The 12081-nt window shown below is 47.4% G+C and overlaps 1 long non-coding RNA gene across 1 annotated transcript in view; it reads left to right on the forward strand.

The window, feature by feature from the left end:
• LOC137616226 (uncharacterized) overlaps positions 1 to 12081 on the forward strand; it is a 42667-nt gene that overhangs the window by 29501 nt on the left and 1085 nt on the right. The gene's annotated exons all lie outside the window — the stretch shown is intronic.

Below are 12081 nucleotides of genomic sequence, written 5' to 3' on the forward strand. Positions count from 1 at the left end.
CAGCTCACCACTGATCCCTTGTTGATCCATATCGCCAGCGGTCTTCCTCGCCCACGCGGCAGCGCGTTTCCTCGCCATCGTGCTAACGCTTGCGTTCGCCGCCTCGGACTAGCGCTCATCCACCTGCCCACCCTCCCGACCATTCGCCTGCGCGCCCACACGCCCACGTGCCTGCACGTCTACGCTCATGCGCGTTCGCGCCCATGCTCTCCAATGTTCGCCCACGCGCGAACCAACGGTTTTCCATCACGCGGACGGATGGTGTTCCGTCGCGCGAACCTACAGTGTTTCTTCGCACAAACGTCGGCTTATTTCTTGCAGTATCCATTGCTCGTCTATGGGTTATCGCTTGCCGACCACCAGCTCTTGCCCTTCCTACCACGCTCGCCCTCCTTCTGCGCTCCTTCGCTCACCTTCGTTTGCGTTACCGCGCATGGGCGCTTCCACGTTCGCCCACGCGAAAAATCTTTGAATTACCGTCGCGCGAGCTCCAGGGCGATTGCGACCACGATTCCCAATGGGGTTTTCGCAGCATGGCTAGCCTGGCGAGTTCTTCTGGAGCGTATTTCCAGAACACGGCCTCACCCCGTAAACGCAGAGCATGGCACTTGCAAGAATAGGAGAAACTTTAGGGAGATCTGAGCAACACTCCTCTTTCCTGAACCTGGTTAGCCCTTCCCCGTCATTTCCTGGAAGGATTTTTGGCGGGGGGGCTTTCCGTTCGAGATTTCTCCATCAGACAAGGGGTGACTGCTTACCCCTTCCTCTGGGAGCTTACCAGGTTCTTTCCCTCCTCGGTTACGGCCCGAGGTTTGGTTCAAGGAAGCTACAGGAAGATCATGGGTACTTTCCTCCTCTCGAGCTCAGGCACCTTGGCCTTTCGTCGTTAAGTATCTAACTTGCGGACAAGCTCGATGTTGTACCATCTGGACGCGCTGACTGAGGGCTTCCTTCGGGTGTCTCATCTGTGGAGGTCGACGACCTCAGACACCCTTCCATCCTTCAGAAGAGTTTGTTTGTGCCCAAGGACAGAGACTTAGACAGCGGCTGTGCGGAGGAAATCGACTTCCGTTTTCACTCCTCCAAGGCGCTTTCTTCCAGACTCTGCAGGGCTACAGCGCCCTTTTCTTTCAATCACGTCGGCCTAAGTTATCGGCTATGACAACTGGGACAAGGTGTCCAATTACAGTTTCCTCCTGTCAGGAACAGATGGCACGGGAGACTCCCCGGGCGGGGGGGGGCATAGTCCTAAAAGGAGTTAACGAACTCTAGGATTGCAGGTTTTTCTCTGGGAGGATGCTTAAGGTTACTCATCCGAATGACAGCTTCCCGATGCCCATTCCCGCACAATCTCTGTGATCAGCCAAGGATATCGCGCCTGCCGTCTCTGTCAGCGAATTCAGTGTCTCTGAACCTCTATGCCATAGCGTCAGCAGAGTTGCCCGGTTGGGCAGAATGATCCATACCTTAGGCGAAGGTCTTCCTTAGGATCATCGACGGCTTCACCCCCGGCCTCCTCAGTCGATCCTTTCTTGTAAGAAAGGATCTGAGAGGGTATGTCCTTAGTCGACCTCTCAGCCTTGATCAAGTTTGTCGAACAAACTTCGGCCAGCGTAGACCAGCAGAATCGATCAGACTGGTAACAAGGCGACAGGACTCCTTAAACCCTGGATCGGAAGGACGGGTACTTTCAGTTTCCATTCCTTCCATCTTCCAGGGTGCTCGTCGAATTCAGCCTAGACTGCAAGTATTCCTGCTTATGATGCAGTGTGGCTATCCCGCCGTGGCATAGCAGGTTTGTTTCCCCAGAGAACTCTCCCTGCCTTCCTCTTGGCCACTCAGGTGCAGGCTTCCGCCTCCTCTGCTGTTTGGAGGGCTGGTCAACTCCGGTAGGCTCGGGTTCGACCTTCTTCAGCGCCGGGACAAGCTTCTGGATGCTTACCACGAGTGTGGGCTCATGGTATTTTGCTTGGAGCCTTCTCTTCCTCTGCCTCAACATCTGGAGTATCTGGCCATGATATTGAGTCAACGGCCTTACCACGTTGGAAACCCCGCTTCTCGTCCGTCCAGCGAGGTTAAGCAACGTCGGTACTTGGATGGGTGACCACCTGGGGACGCCAGATTCTGTTACCACATCCTCCGAGCCTTCCTTTCGGTTGACTGTGGCAAGACTGAGGAGAGTCGCAGTACCTGTTCTCAGTCAAGCAGAGCTTTCAACCCTACCTTGGAACGTTTCCTAGTTCTCCTTTCCTCATTGACCCGTCTATAGTCCGAACGGTCGCCTCAGGATAATGTCCATGTGGGCTATCCAAGTTCCGGTGGCTTCAGGCAATGTTTAACCGGACGCGTCGATTTCATGATTCTGGCGTATTCTAACCAGCAGGGGATGCATTTTCACACCTTCACATCTTGCAGTAGAGATACCGGGATGATTGAGATTCTCTCAATACCACCATCGGCTCTCTCATTCCAGGCAGGGGAATGTTCTCTCAGACTATCCGAGCACAGCCTCGTAGAGAGTGTGTACCTGGGGGTCTTTGACCTTGGGTAACCAGCAAGTACTGGTCTGGGGGACCTGATCGCGACGGCTTGGAACCTCGAGCTTCCGCTATTCTTCCCCCCAGTCTCAGACCCCGAAACTCTGCAAGATGCATTCCGGTGATGGTGGGACAACTTCGACGCCTGCGTCTTCCCTCCCTTTTGTCTGTGGACAATGGGTCTCAACAAGACCAGGTTGTCTGTCAACCTTTCAATGGGAGAGCTCCACTGGGACTATGCGCAGAACGGTTTCTGGACCCTCTGCTTCCCCTGACGGAACTCCCGGGAGAGCTTCTCCCACGGCGCAGACTACTCAAGCAACCACACTGCGACATCTCTCCCGAACCGGGGCGTCGCTTCGGCTTCATGCCTGGAGACACTACGCCTCCTCTTCAAGAAGAGACAACCCGCTACAGTCGCGGTACGGAGGTAGCGTCATCTGCGATAGTCATCCACAGGTGTCTCCCAGGCAAAGTGAAGAGTCTAAGGTGGTTGGTGCCGTGGGAGATATACCTCTTCCCTTGAGGCCTCTTCTCCAGCAATAACGGTCTTATTGCCTTTCGGCGGGAGGAAACTCCTTTCCGCTCTCGGCAATGAAGCCAGTCGCTCAGCCTTTCCCTGACCTTCAGGCTTAAAGGAATAACTTTTTCCTGCCCGCTAGATCTATCCTCGCTCATGCGAAGCTACGATCGTCCCTGCCCTAGTCGGAGGAAGACCTCCAACTTGGAGCATGGCTCGGACTTTTAATCCTTTAAGAGATCTTCTAAAGACCCTTTACCACAGGCCTCGGATTGTATTCCGCCTTAGGTCTCCTGCTCACTCTGGCCACGGCCAGTGTGTAAGCAATCTTCTTGGTCTCTTACGACTCCCCCCTTTCTAAGGAAGAGGGGAAGGCAACATTCAGGCTCACTCCTGAGTTGTTGGCTAGACTCAGAATCTGGGGGTCCCGGCCCTTCGGTCCGATTCATTCAAGATTTCGAGTCTTTATTCTGTAGCTGATGTCCCAAGACCTTCTCTTTCTTGCCAGTAAAGGATTCGAGAGGTTAGCGCTGGGAACAGCTGCAGTTTGTCCTCAGTTGCAGCCGATTTGGGAGCACAAGGAGGACATATGGGAGAGTCACCAGTATACCTCTTCAGCCCGGACTCAAGGACATTCATCTCGACCTGTCTCCAGACCCTCCCCCGTCACGTCGCCCTACAGCACGATGTTGGATACATCGCAACGTCCCTCGCCTTCGAGTAATACTACTCTGTGACGCAGGTGTTACAAGCTGGAGTCTGGAAGCGTCTAATGACCTTCGCAGCCCGCTTCCTGCAGGGCGTGACCCACAGGAGTCTCGATACGTTTTCTATCGCTCTGTGGTGGCTACACAACAGCTGGTCTAACCTCAGGCTCCTTTTCGGACAGGTAGCAGAAGGTTGAGGGCATTGTTATCAGGTTTTAGTCTGCATGAACGAAAGAAGTATGTCTGGCCCTCTCTTCTTTCTTCATCATCCCCTCTACGGGGAAGCAGCATCCTGGTCTCTGCATAGCTGACCTCGAACCTCTGCAGGTAAACCATGCTTCCTTGTGTTCCTAGTATTGAGTCAATACTGTCGCGTCCCCCATACCCTGACGAGGTGGTATTGGGAACGTCCTAACCCAGAGTTCCTTCTGGAACTCCAGGTCAACTGCCTAGGACGGGTCACACTTCTTCCTTCACACACAAGCTTATGTAGGCCACATGGTTCCTTGCGAAGCAAGGAACTTGTGAGGTGCAGGGACTCCTTTTATCGAGTGCTACTCACTCGGATTCTGAGTCCCCGGGTAAATCCAAAGCCAGTATGGCTGGAGACTTTCCACCCTACCTAAGGGGTAAGTCACCCTGTGTAAATAGCGTGGTTTGTATTTCGGTTACGGAACAAATGACAAATTCGAAGATAATTTGTATTTTTCCTAACCATACAAACCTTAGCTATTTACACACATTTGCCCGCCAGCCCTGTCCCCCAAGACAAGTCCTACCTCTAAGTGAAAGTGAGCATTCATCTGTGTGTGAGGGAGGGGAGGGGTAGCTAGCTACCACTCCCCTACCCCCCCCCCCCCCCGCTAACTAGCGCGGGGGTAATACACCCTCGTTAAATTCTAATGGCTCGCCATTTCAGCTGCGCTAAAAGGTAAACCCTGTGTAAATAGCTAAGGTTTGTATGGTTAGGAAAAATACAAATTATCTTCGAATTTGTCATACTTGGTGGTCACCAACCAATACGTCCAAGACCTTTCAGGAGTCGTATGTTTCCTAATAACCTATCCTGCAGTAAATTATGTTCGCCGAAGGTTTTCTTTTCGGAAGAAGGCGACGTTTCGGCACCGAATATCGTGTAAGACACGTAGTTCATCGAGGGAAAAGGTGCTCAGTTTACTTCTGTTTACGCTTCTTCTCCTCCCCCAGAATGGGGGAATGTCTAGTACTTTCCTCTTGGGACTAGCGACTACTGTTGATGATATCTCTCAGCATTAGATACGTTCAGGTCGCGCACAAGGCGTGCTGGAAATGTCATAAGGACTTTCCCAGGTTGCTCATGGGACTACGGTTGATGATCTCTCACAGCAATCGCTCACGCTTGAGTTGGCGCACACGGTGCCCCGCAAGTGTAGGTTTTGTCTGAGCTAAAAGATGTCAATTTCATCTCTTTGGCGTTTACGATTCTTGGGGGGGGGGGGAAATTTCTAAAAGAATCTAAGGACAACCATAGACCAAGAAAACGGTCTTCCGATAGTATCAGACAGCGTAGTTCTCTGATGCTCAGCAACGCTTCCTCGTGGAGATCAGCTCGTGTTACCGGAAGCATTAGAGCAGACGCATGTGGCAGTCTGGTCCTCTCCCTTACGGCAGACGCAGACGCCAGTCTGGTCTCTCCCTCGCGCAGACGCAGACGCCAGTTCTGGTCTCTCCCTCACGCAGTCGCAGACGCCAGTCTGGTCGTTTGCTGGACTCTGACAGTCAAAGTTGATCCTTTCAACAAGTTGTCTCACCTTCGTGGTCTGAGGGACACGCGACTACCACTCATGCGGACGCATGCTACACGCGGACAGCTCTTGGCAAACTGATCAATCTGAAATCCCAAAGCAACCTAGACGCATGCGTCAGCCTGGGCATATGCTGGATAAGATCAGTCAGGTTTTTTCCCGCGTCATGATAGACAAACAGTTGCTTCTTTGTGCCACTGACCGGACGCGATGCTGTCGCCTCCTCGCGGCACGCTGTAGATTTGCAACAGGCGGGACGCACACAGAGCACTGTATCCACACGGCAAGGTGAACGCTTACAGCACGCTGACACCTTACGGCAATGCAAACACATGCGGCAATCTGGCCAAATGCTAGGCGCATACAGTCAAGTCTTTTTCTCACAGCAGTATAGACAGGTTGTTGTCTCTCCTTCGCATCTCTCTGGCCTTGTTCAATATTGGTTTCTTGCGACCGATCTGGACGCGTTTCGGGAGGCGGTATAGATCTTGACACACACTCAAGGCATGTTGAGCATATGCAGCATGCTCGAACCATATTGGACTCATGCTGAGCCCATGCTGGATGCATGCTAGAAGCATGCCATCGGACCGTTTCCCCATGTCAGGATCACGAACGTCTTATTTTAAACCATCAAGCTTTAGGTCTGGCTGCCTCCAGTATTTCGGAAAACCCCTAAGATCTAGAGGGTTGTTCGAAGGAGGAAGATGAGGCTATTGCTTGTACAAAGGACTTTTACCTCAAGGTTTTGCTGCCCAAATAGGAGGTTTTAGGGAGTGGTGTAGAGCTAAAGCAGTCTTCATTTAGAAACTCTAAAACACAAGTGGCCTATTTCTTCGTAGACCTTAGAAGAAAACACATTTTTTCCTACTCGACCATCAAGGGGTACAGGAGTATGTAGGCAGCTGTCTTCAGATGCATGAGATTGGATTTATCAAATAAAGACCTTATAGATCTTCTCAGATCGTTTGAGGTGACTAAGAAGCGTCGGCAAGATTCGGCAGCCTGGAATTTAGAGGTTGTTTCTGGAATTCCGTGGTAGTGACAGATTCGAGCCTTTACGCTCGGTTTCTTTTTTTAAGGTCTGACTTTGGAGACTTTTCTGAGTAAGTCTGGCAACAGTTGAGAGTCAGTGAAGTTCACTCTTTTAGCAAGAGCATGGACTTCAGAAACGGATAAGCCATATGCGCCTTGCAACTTGGATTCTTGGTCATAAACAAACGTCCTTCTCATCCATGGCCTAAATCTTTCGAGATCACTATTCTCTCGAATATGGTTTGTGAAGAGTTGGAGAGTTTTTAGTTCGGTTAAAACAAAGTTTTATCAGGACAGGACTAAAGGAGTTAAGAGACTATTCAAAGGCTCTTTGGTGCGCAGTCAAGAAGCCTGCGCTACCTATGTCTAAAATGCTCTATCATTTCTTTTAGACTTTAATTGCAAAGGCTCTCTCACACTGTGGTGAGACAGATCTTAAGCTGTCGAAAGAGTAAAGACTCAGGAAGTTAGAGCTGTGGGAGCTTCTGTAACTTTTAATCAAAACTGCAAAGCATCGTGCATACAGCCTTTTGAAGGGGTAATCCTGTATTCTCCTTACATTACTTATACCATATCCAGTCTCTTTGTGAGGACTGCTACGTTTTGGGATCATTCGTAACAACGAGTGCAGTACTAGGTGAAACATCCACCACTACATTTCCCTAAATTCCTAGTACCCCTGTTTTTTTCTTGGAACTTTTATATATGTTTTTATGATTGTATGTGAAGATTGGTCGGCAATCTTCGACAATCTTTGATTTAGTCAGATAGTCATTTTGTTCCTAGAGAGTGCCTGGAACAAGGATATTAGTTGAGGTCCTGTCATTTTATAGGTTATTGAACTGTTTGACAGCTCCTAGAGATCTTCAGCCCCCTGGGTGGACCGCTGGATCTCGTAGGATAGCAGACAGAATGAGACAGAGAACCATTGAAGTCAGCTTCCTTATCAGGTACGAACCTCTTAAGTGGTTATATTTAACTCTTAAGTGAATTTCCAATTATGTTGCTGTCTCTGACCCGCCACCAAGGGTGTCAATCAGCCATTCTTATATAACCAGCGGGTAAGTTTTATGTTTAAAAATGATATTTTCTTAAAATAAATATTTGAACATACCCGCTGGTTATATAAGTTATAATCCCACCCTCCTCCTCTCTAGAGACCAAGGGACATGGAAGGTCTGAAGTGGTTGGAATAGTTCGGCCTGTCTACCACCAGGGCGGCGCTAGTGTACACCTGGCATATCTGCGATTGCTACGAAATTTTGAATTTCTGCGGAGCGTCCAAGGGACTATAGCCATTCTTATATAACCAGCCGGTAAGTATGTTCAAAAATTTATTTTATTATAAAAATATCATTTCTACCTTGATACAAACTTTCATCCTTTAACTTGAGAACTGATTCAAGCACAGTTAGAGCTCTTCAGTTGAAATCTTATAACAAGGGGTTAGCAGTAGCCAGTAGTTAGTGGTTAGCAGAGTGGGAGCACCAACCTTCTGCCCGTATACTGAACAGCCACTTTTATTATTGCTGCCGAATAACATGGATGAGCTATTGGTGTTTCTTTAAACTTTACTTTAAAATTTCCTTTCTTTAAATCTTGAACACTTGTTCCTGTTGATGGTGTGTAATGCCGTTGGATTTTATCCCTCAAAAAGGGAATAAACTTCAATGTTTTATGACATTGTCCTTGGGCCTCGGCTCAAATGGTTGGCTAATGTTCCATTCTAGAGTCAGACTCCCTGATTGTCCCACCTCATATGAGTTCGGGATGGAAAAGGTATCATAGGAATAAGTTCACCAACCCGAAAGGGAAACTTAATCCTTTTGTGTTTTATGCATGCAATTGCAAGCAATATGCCTTTAAGCATGCACTGAGTATGGACTCCGAATCATCGTGTACTGATGAACGATCTTCATGCGCACAACTTTTACTGAATAGATTAGAAAAACCTGTCTTTCCAGACTGTTTGGGCTCAGCAAGTTCCTAATATAAGCATACCACAGCCCACTCTCAACTGCACTCTTGACAAGTGACAGAGCTTCGCTCAAACCCTTAACGTGCTCTCCCCAATGGGAGGTATTTCCTTACATCCTGAATAAGTGATCACGATTACACGCAAGCATTCGATTACTGTACTACAAAGCTAGTGATGAAGACATATGAACTTGTTTAAACTCCTCGCCTTCCCAGACAGACAGGAAAGCTGATAAAGAAGCGTGCCAGAATGCAACCTCTGTATTATGATTCTTACTGAACAGAGGGAAACTATTTATGTACAAGTATCAGTTTGTATATCTCAAGTTACCTAGGTCTCAAACATTTAGTCAACTGACCTTATACATGCTGCCTGCTGGAAGAAAAAGGGATTACTGCATTTCCTTTCTCCTAATGGATGGTTAGTCCTTTAAGACCAATCAAAAGTAATGCCATATAAGTAACTCCGATCATTTACATCCCCGTGGGAGAGAGAGAGAGAGAGAGTTGTCAATTCTTCACCAAGGACTGAGAAAGAGACGACAAGAACGTACACTACTTTTTCACCTCAGGTCTTCATGATCGCAAGCATCTATGGGAACATCACCATGCATGCTCACGATCACGGATTTATTGGCAATCACTCACAACCACGGGATTACAATCTCACCGGTTTGTGTCCTAATTAGAGCAATACTAGGTGCTCGCATGCTCTTTAAAAGAACCCCATTACATATGCGCGATTGCACACCACAACTTTAACTGCTTGCCATCGGCCATGCACCATCTAAACTGCTTATGATCTATCATGCATCATCTCGCCTGCTCTTGATTGATTGCTTACCCCTCATCTGCCCACAATCGATTGTGCACCCTCTCTCTCTCTCGCATTCGTTCATGCACCCTCTCACCTGCTTCCGATCAATCGTGCACCCACTCACCTGCTCAAGATCAATCGTGCACCCACTCACCTGCTCGAGATCAATCGCACAATATCTCTCCAGCCCGTGATCAATCGCACAATCTCTTGACTGCTCTCTATTGAGCGTGGGACCACTCACTTGCTATTGAGTGTGCGCTCACTCATTTGCTATTAATCGCTCACCCTCTCCTTCTCCCCTGCTCGCTATCTATTGTGCACCTTTTCACCTGCTTGCTATCAATCCTACTTTCGCTCGCTTCTTACTAGAGCGCTCACTTAGGGAAGCACCTCCACTAGAACTTTCTTTTATTTTTGGTGTTAGTAAGGGTACGCATATCTATTCCCACTCATTCATCGAAGTTACAGCAGTCACATTCTGGTGTGCTCCTTTCTATTCACACACAAGCTCGTTCACCGGTTGGCTTGCAAACTTCCACTTACCTGGGATATGTGTAGGGTAGATAATAAAGACATACAAGCGCACCAGTTCAGTGCTCTTTCGACACTGTTCAATGATTGTTGCTGGAAACAGGGAAAGTACTCCGGTGAGATTGAGTGGGCCTTGGCCTTAGATCCACGCCTGCAGGTATAGGCTGTAGGCAACAAAGATCCAAGGTGCAAATTACAGATTTGTCACCTATGGTGGTTGTTTATGATTGGCTCTTTTGACTGCACCAAACCACCATTGGAGCATTTTTCATCTGGGCAAGCACCTTTATATTATCTCTAGTCCTAAAGAAAGGGTGCCTTCTCGGAAGTGACAAAACCTTTGTTCCCCCTATACAAAGGGATCCAAAGAGGGAAGAGTAAAGACTCCATTAAGGAGGCTAAGAGATTTGCTGAATTCCCTAAGTCTTTTTCATAGGGTAGGTCCTGAAAATCCTCCTCCTTGTTCACCATCTACTAGTAGGCAGAGTTCCTCAGTAAAGAGAAGTGTTTTTGGCCACAGGACCTTTTAATTCCCCCAGTTAGGGAGGTTAAGAGGTTTAAGTTTTAATCTCTGACCCTCTTTGGTGCTTGCTGGGCACGGCATTCAAACAGAAAGATAATAAGCAATACGATTTCTTTCTAGAAAGGAGCTGCCTTTCACAGTATGAGGACTCGCCTGGTCTGGATTGCACTAAGAGGGGGCAAGTCCGAGTGTTTCTACAGGCCCTGTCCCTCATCAGGAGGGTTAATGACCAAGGAAGTCCTTAGTTCGATGATCAAGGTAGGAGAGCATCAAGAGATACTGTGTCATGTTTCCCAGGGTTATAGACAACAACTAGAACTCCCTGTCATAGCTACCTAAGGAGGCATACGACAAGCTCATTGTGCAGTTATTGTCCCAGAAAGTCCATGAAAGCAGACAGATTATCTACAATCCAGTTACCAGCTTTTCCGAAGTAGAGGCCCAATTGCGTAATGTACAACTCTCATCCTTCTCCTTGGCACCTGGACTCATACTCTTCAACTGGAAACTAGGCATGACCCCAGAAACGTACTCTCTCTCTCAAAAGCCCCCAGATTCTGGTCAGTCATTTTGGCAATGAGGGATTCAGAATTAGAATGACAGAGGAAAAGGTAGGCGTGGTCCTCAAACATGCTAGGGCCGGAAATTTCCCCACTCAACCACCAGCTGGGGGATGCCTGACAGAAATGGATGAGGTGGCAGTATCATAGAGCAGAGCAGGGGACAGTGGATGCGTTTCAAATTGGATACAGACTCTCATTCACCAGCTCTCTCCATCCCTCAACATTCCATATCCTACAACGTGGTCTTAATATCTACCAGGAAGGGAGAAAGATCGTGCCCTTCTGTCAGATGCAGACTTATGTTGCTAAAGGGTGCTCTAGAGGAAGTACAAAACAAGTCATGAGTTCTCCAGCTGTCCATTTTTCTTCAAAAGGCCTCGGGACTGGAGACCAGTATTAGCTCTCTGAGGCCTGAGAGTTCAGCCATCATATGTAATCCATGATGGAAATTTGGATACCCTAGGGTTAGAGCTTCAAGGAAATAAAGTTGAATATAGTGAATTATTTTCTGACTAGTTTCATAGTTTATAGACGATGAATAAGCTCGTCGATGAACTAATCGAAACTTGGTTAGCGTGTCAGATTAATATGATAAAATGGCTGGAGTTAGTTGTAGGAAGATCCTCACAATATATAATGAAAATTTAATCTTATTCTAATTAGACGAATGATAAATTTGAGAAGCTGTAGGCTGGTATTTTTTCTGTTTTTAGTAGTGAAAACAACACTAATTGTACATTTACACAGCACTATACTCTTGTATACCAAGTAATGTTTTACAACACTAAAGTCTTGTATGCCAAGTAATATTTTACAACAGAAACTGTTACTGTGGGAGTAAATCCTTTAAGATAATTGAAGGATAAGGGGAGTTCAGTGGATTACACTGGGCCAGTCATATGATTATTGTAGTGAAGTATTTCCTTGTTGGGATTCAAGAAGTAATACTCTCGGTTGTGATATTTACTACTGTATTTTTGAATGTCTTGGACATGTTTAGTTTGTCATTATTTTCACAATTTTATATTCAATACATTATAATATTTTATGTTTATAATTTATGCAGTTTATTTTAGAAATTATA

The sequence above is a fragment of the Palaemon carinicauda genome, chromosome 22, assembly GCF_036898095.1.
Source record: "Palaemon carinicauda isolate YSFRI2023 chromosome 22, ASM3689809v2, whole genome shotgun sequence".
NCBI classification, from domain to species: Eukaryota; Metazoa; Arthropoda; class Malacostraca; order Decapoda; family Palaemonidae; genus Palaemon; species Palaemon carinicauda.